Source organism: Lipotes vexillifer, unplaced genomic scaffold (genome assembly GCF_000442215.2).
Source record: "Lipotes vexillifer unplaced genomic scaffold, Lipotes_vexillifer_v1.1 scaffold663, whole genome shotgun sequence".
NCBI classification, from domain to species: domain Eukaryota; kingdom Metazoa; phylum Chordata; class Mammalia; order Artiodactyla; family Lipotidae; genus Lipotes; species Lipotes vexillifer.
Genome location: NW_006788963.1, coordinates 281902 through 288677, shown reverse-complemented (window position 1 = coordinate 288677; position 6776 = coordinate 281902). Strand labels below are relative to the sequence as shown.

Below are 6776 nucleotides of genomic sequence, written 5' to 3'. Positions count from 1 at the left end.
TTAAGTCAAGCAGGAATCTATCAGGTCTGCCTAGTTTTCTTTCAGATAACAAGTCCCAGGCAGACATCATATCAGATAGCAGCTTCAAGACACGGGCACTGTGGGCATGGACTGTTCAATAAATAATAATGTCATTGTGTCTCCAAATGCCCATTTAATATTTCACACTCAAACTTTCAAGTTTAAGATGCCCACACAGTACCTTTCCCAAGAATACCATACATTAAATTACTGAACTGTGCTTCGTGAATTTGTTCATGGTTTACCCGACAGAGACTAAGCCCCTGCTCAATCATTCTCAATAATATCTATGAAGTTGATGCCAACCCACAATCAGCAGAATATATTTTCAGCTGTCACACTAACTGGGTGATCAGATCTTCCATCTCAGAATCGAAGGATGCACATGTGAGATAACTGCCTAGCACTGGGGCTGCAGGCTTCTGAAAGGGAGAAATTTTCTTCTATGCAAGCTACAACTAAATTCTCAACCTTGGTCTGCATACCTATGGTCTAAAAACTTTTTTGGCCATTCCCGACAGTGGCAGAGAAAGCACATTCAATTCACAGTCATTTATGATTTGGGGTTTTATTTCTATATAAAAATGGGATAATTTTCAAGGTCTTCAAAGTCCTTCAAATCATGTTAGGATAGTAATTTACCCCTGCCAGAATCAGTTTATTGGAATTCCTAAGTAAATATCTGTGAAAAGGAGACGGAGGTGAAAACCATGGTTGTAGAAAATTTGGGACCAAAAGAGAATCAACCCTATATAACACTGCTTGCCTTAAAAAAAAAAAAAAATTTGCACCAAAGCTTTCTTCATTTGAGCAGTTGGTTTTGTTCCCTGACTGCTCTCCCACATATCTAAGCGCAGTGAGTACATTCCCAACTCCTACTGCCAAGTTAAAATGAAAACGTTCTCAGTCTAGAAATGATTGAGGTGGTTTTCTTTAATCAAATTAGAGCAGCCAAATGTTCCTTTCAAAGGTAACTGTCTACTCTGCAGCTGTATGCAAACTACCACATCAAATGTGAGGGGAAAAAAAATAGCGATAGAATTGTGTCCTTACAGTACAGTGCTGGCTGCAGGGATGGAGAAACAAAAGCATTAGTACAGCTAAGAATTACATTCACAGTGAGCTTCCAGAAATATGCTGACTTCACAAACTGTGAACAATGTCTTGAAACTTCCAGCATATAATTAGTTATCTTGGGGAGGGGAGGAACATGGGGGAAATTCCCCCTTAAAAACAGCTAAGCAGCAACAGATACCTTGAGTCATTTACCCTACTGACCAAAGCTTCAATGAGAAACATTAAACGACTTCACACACACAAAAATCTCATAGACCTTGCTTTTTCACTTCCTGTCTCCATCAAAAACACACTACAGTGAGTAATCTTGAGTATCCAACAAGCTTCAATTAAGCTTGTAATAATTCATTTACATGCAAAATTTATTCTTTTAAATCATCAAGACATGGGAAATTCCTGCAAAGAACTAATTCATAGTGAGTTTATTTTTTCAGTTTTTTTCTCTTAAGAAAAATCAACTGGTTAACATTCCCAGTATGATGTCAAATTAGTCATTCCACGTGTATGGGTTTATACCAGCTGTTGGTTTTAGGGATGGAATATTAACAGCATGAAAATTTAGAATGATAATGAATTTAGACAGCCAGGTGCAACAGGTAACGGAAGAAAGAGATGATGTTCTTTCTACATTTATAGTTCCTTTCCAGATGATTATACTGTCCTCCAAATTAGGGAATGTGGCAAAAATAGCTATATCACCTACCCAGTTTTTATAAAAACTAATGGATACACAAGGCAGTAAGAAAGCAAAAGGGTTAAGACTTATTCACCTGCCATTAACAACTAGGAATTGGACAAACATATGAAACAACTGTTTTCAGATACTGGACTACAGGTTGCACCCCTGAGACAACAGAAACAAACGAGGTGAGCCCTAGACTGCCCTGGCTTTATGCTTGGAGGCAATTTCCAAACCACGGGCACAGGGAGGAAGAACAGCCTGTGAGGTCCATAGTCTGAATTGAGTAGGCAGAGATCAGAGTTGAGAAGACAAAGAAGCCAAGGTGACTAAAATTTGTGAGACAGAATACTGAAGAAAAAGCTACCCAGAAAAAGAGCTTCAGAAATCTACCTGGGATCTATTGAGTTCTTGCCTGAATATCAACCTGCACATGTGGACCTGCATGAAGCCAGGCGAAACACTGCTTCTGAGGAAGAACAATTACCAGGATGGTGTAAACTGAATGATTCCTAGAGCTCACACAAGGCAAGAAATCTTTCTAGTTCCCACTAACCAAAGAGGAGAGACCACAAAAGGGTAATGCCACCTTAGTAGTGGGCCTTAACTACCCGTGAAGTAAAGCCTAACGTATAGTAGTTCCCCTCCTCATTTTACAAAAACTAAAAAGAAGCCTTGGAAAGATCAAACTGAACTGCAAGTAACTTTACTGCCCATCAGAACAAAGTTCAACATTCTCTAAAAGAATGGAACAAAATCAAGCAGTCAACAATGTAATATTCATAATGCTTGGCATCCAATAAAAAAGTATTAGATATGCATGCATATAGGAAAATGTAGCCCATAACCAGGAGAAAAATCAATCAATAGAAATAGACCCAGAAGTAACACAGATTATGCAAGAGCAGACAAAGACGTTAGAGCAACTAATATAAATATGCTCAAAGACTTACAGGAAAACATGAACATAATGAGAGGAAAATGGGAGATACTTTCAAAAGAATCAAATTGAACAAATGCCAAGATAGACTATATGGACCAAAACAAGTCTTAAATTTTAAAAAGGTAAAATCATATAGAGTTGTTCTCCGATCCCAAAGAATTTAATTAGACAGAAAGGTATTTGAAAAATCCTGTATATTTTTGGAAATTTAAAAACACAAATCTAAATAACTCACAGGTCAAAGAAGAAATCACCAAAATAGGGCTAAAGTATTTTGAATCACATGAAAATAGAACCACAATATGTCAACATTTGTGGGAAGCAAATATAACAACATAAATGCTTATATTAGAAGAGAAGACGAACTTCCCTGGTGGTCTGGTGGGTAAGACTCTGCACTCCCAATGCAGGGGGCCCAGGTTCGATCCCTGGTCGGGGAACTAGATCCTGCATGCATGCCCCAACTAAGAGTCCACTTGCTGCAACTAAGAAGTCCACATACCACAACTAAGAAGCTTGCATGCTGCAACTATAAGCCCGCATGCTGCAACTAAAAGATCCCACATGACGCAATGAAGATCCTGCATGCCATGACCAAGACCCAGCGCAGCCAAAATAAATAAGTAAATAAATATTAAAAGAAAAATGAAGAGAAGAAAATTGTAAAAACAATGAACTAAGCTACCATTTTAAGAAGCTAAAAATAAGAACAAATTAAACCCAAAGTAAGTAAGAAAAGGAAATAAAACTAAAAGTAAATAAATATCAGTGGAATAGACACCAGACAAATGATAAAGAAAATCAATGAAACCAAAAGCTGGTTCATCATCAACAAAACTGACAAAAATCTACCTGTATTATCCAAAAAAAAAAAGGGAGAAAATACAAATTATTAATATCAGAAATGAAAGGTAGGGGAGGGACTTCCCTGGTGGCACACTTGTTAAGAATCCATCTGCCAATGCAGGGGACACAGGTTCAATCCCTGGTCCAGGAAGATCCAACATGCCACAGGGCAACTAAGCCCATGTGCCACAACTACTGAGCCTGTGCTCTAGAGCCCGTGAGCCACAGCTACTGAGCCTGTGTGCCACAGCTACTGCAGCCTGTGTGCCTAGGGTCCGTGCTCCGCAACAAGAGAAGCCACCGCAATGAGAAGCCCCCGCTCACCTCAACTAGAGAAAACCCATGTGCCTACAGCCCATGCTCCACAACAAAGAGTAGCCCCCGCTTGCTGCAACTAGAGAAAACCCACACGCAGCAATGAAGACCCAATGCAGCCAAAAACAAAAATTAAAAAAAAAAAAAAGAAATGAAAGGGGGACACCACTACAGATTCTACACATTAAAAAGATAAGAAACTAAAGATAAAGAATTTATGCCAATAAACCTAAAAACCTAGATGAAACATATGAATTCCCTGAAAAACACAAGTTATAAAAGTGATTCAATCTACATGGGCCCATGTCCCTTAAGGAAATAAAATCTGAAGTGAATAACCTTCCCATAAGGCAAATGACTTCACTGGTAAATTCTATTAATTGTGTAAAAAGAAAATAATACTAATGCTACATGAAATCTTTCAGAGAAGCTGGAAACACTTATTAACTCATTTTATGAGGCCAGCATTACCTCCAAACCAAAACCTGAAACATTATGAAAAAAGAAAATTATAGAACAATATCCTTCATGAACATAGATGTAAAAATTCTTAGCAAAATTTCAGCAGGCAAAATTGCAAAAACAATTTTCAAAAAGAAGAAAACAGTTGGAAAACTTATGCTACCTGATTTCAAGACCTACTGTAAGACTATAGTAATCAAAACATCATGGCATTGGCAAAAATACAGATATATAAATCAATGGAACAGAACAGAGAATCCACGAATAGACCAAAATTTATATGGTCAATTGATTTGTGACAAAGGTGCCAAGGTAATTCAAAATGGAGAAGGCACAGTCTTTTTAATAAATGGTGCTAGAACAGATGGATATCTATATAGGAAAAAGATGAACCTTGACTCTTACCTCAAGCCACACACAGATTTAACTTGAATGCATCATAGACTTGACATAAAAGCCAAAACTATAGAATTCTAGAAGAAAACATGAAAAAATCTATGTGCCTTTGGGGTAAGCAAAGGTAGGATAGAAAGAAAGCATAAACCATCAAAGAAAAAAATGATAAACTTTGGAAAAATTAACATCTCCCCTTTGAGAGACACCATTAAGAAAATGAAAAGGCAAGCCAAAGACCTGGAGAAAATATTTGCAATACATACACCTGACAAAAGACTATTCCAGAATACATTAATAACTCTTACATTTCAATAGGATAATCCAGTTTTTTTAATGGTCAAAATATTTGCATAGATACTTCCCAAAAGAAGGTAAGAGAATGGCCAATAAGCAAATGAAAAGATGTTCAACAACACTAGTCATTAGGTAAATGCAAATTAAAACCACAATGTGGTATCAGTTCATACCTAATATAGAATGGTTAAAATTAAAAGGACTGACAATACCAAGTCTTGAGTAGGATGAAAATCAAGTGGAACTTTCATATATTGCTGGTGGAAATGTAAAATGGTACAACCAATTTGGAAAAGTTGGGCAGTTTCTTTGAAAATTAAACACACATTTGCCATACAAGCCAGTAAACCACTTCTAGATATTTCCCCAAATGAAATGAAAGCATGTGTCATATCAACACAAAGATCTGTACATGAATGTTCATAGCAGCGTTACTCATAATAGCCTCAAACTGGAAGCAACACAAATAACCATCAACAGGTGAATGGATAAACAAACTATGGCAAATCCATATAATGAGAAAGAACGTACTACTGACAGAGTCAACATGAATGAATCTCAAAAATATCTGTGAAAGTCAGATACAAAAGAACGCAATACTGTTTGATACCATGTATATGAAACTCTAGAAAGGACAAAATCTATAATGACAAAAAGAAGATTAGTGGTTGCCAGGGGTCCGGGTAGAGGAGACTGACTGCAAAGGGGCCTAAGGGAACTTCTGGGGTAATGGAAATGTTTTAGATCTTGATTGTGATGGTGGTTTATATGAGAGCATAAATTTGTCAGACCTCATAAAAAAACACACTCTTAAGATGGATGTCTTTTGGGACTTCCTTGGTGGCGCAGTGGTTAAGAATCCGCCTGCCAATGCAGGGGACACGGGTTCGAGCCCTGGTCCAGGAAGATCCCACATGCCGTGGAGCAACTAAGCCCGTGTGCCACAACGACTGAGCCTGTGCTCTAGAGTCCACAAGCCACAACTACTGAGCCCACGTGCTGCAACTACTGAAGCCCATGCGCCTAGAGCCCGTGCTCCGCAACAAAGAAAAGCCACCACAATGAGAAGCCAGTGCACCGCAACAAAGAGTAGCCCCCGCTCACCGCAACTAGAGAAAGCCCGCACAGAGCAACAAATACCCAATGCAGCCAAAAATAAATAAATAAATATTTTTAAAAAATGGATGTCTTTTACTGATGTAAATTATATCTCAATAAACTTGATTTTTTAAAAAAACAAAAGAATATCCAAACATTACCAGGCATTTAAGGAATCCAGCAACAGGAAAAACAAAAAAGTTAGAAACAAAATGCTGACTAAAACAGAGGTAATACGGAGAATTTTTTCCCAAAATTTAGAGCAATTCAAGAACATATTACACCCATAAAATGGATGCTTTTTTAAAAAAACAAACAAGCAGAGAACAACAACAAAAAAGATAGTGTGAGGTTAAAAATATAACTGCAAAAAAAGTAAAGTCAGTGGATGTTTAGAAAATAATATAGAAGATTTCTTTAGAATAGAGCAAAGCAAAATCAAAAAAAAAATAGAATAATTAGAAAACAGAGGAAAAGAAGGTGAGAGACATAGAGGTCAATCTGTAAGACTGACCTTTAAGAGACTTAGAGGTCCCAACTGAAAGACAGCATCTGACTAACAGGAGAAACTCAGAAAGAAAGAACAGGACAAATAGAGAAAGAAGTAATTTAAAAAAATAAAATAAATACGCACATAGAAAGATC

General features: G+C 37.3%; 1 protein-coding gene and 1 non-coding gene across 2 annotated transcripts in view; one reads left to right on the top strand and one right to left on the bottom strand.

The window, feature by feature from the left end:
- Positions 1-6776, bottom strand: part of CDK6 (cyclin dependent kinase 6) — a 219279-nt gene that overhangs the window by 200137 nt on the left and 12366 nt on the right. The window lies entirely within an intron of this gene.
- TRNAG-CCC (transfer RNA glycine (anticodon CCC)) lies at positions 3088-3160 on the top strand. Its single transcript has one exon. It is a non-coding gene; the product is annotated as a tRNA-Gly (tRNA).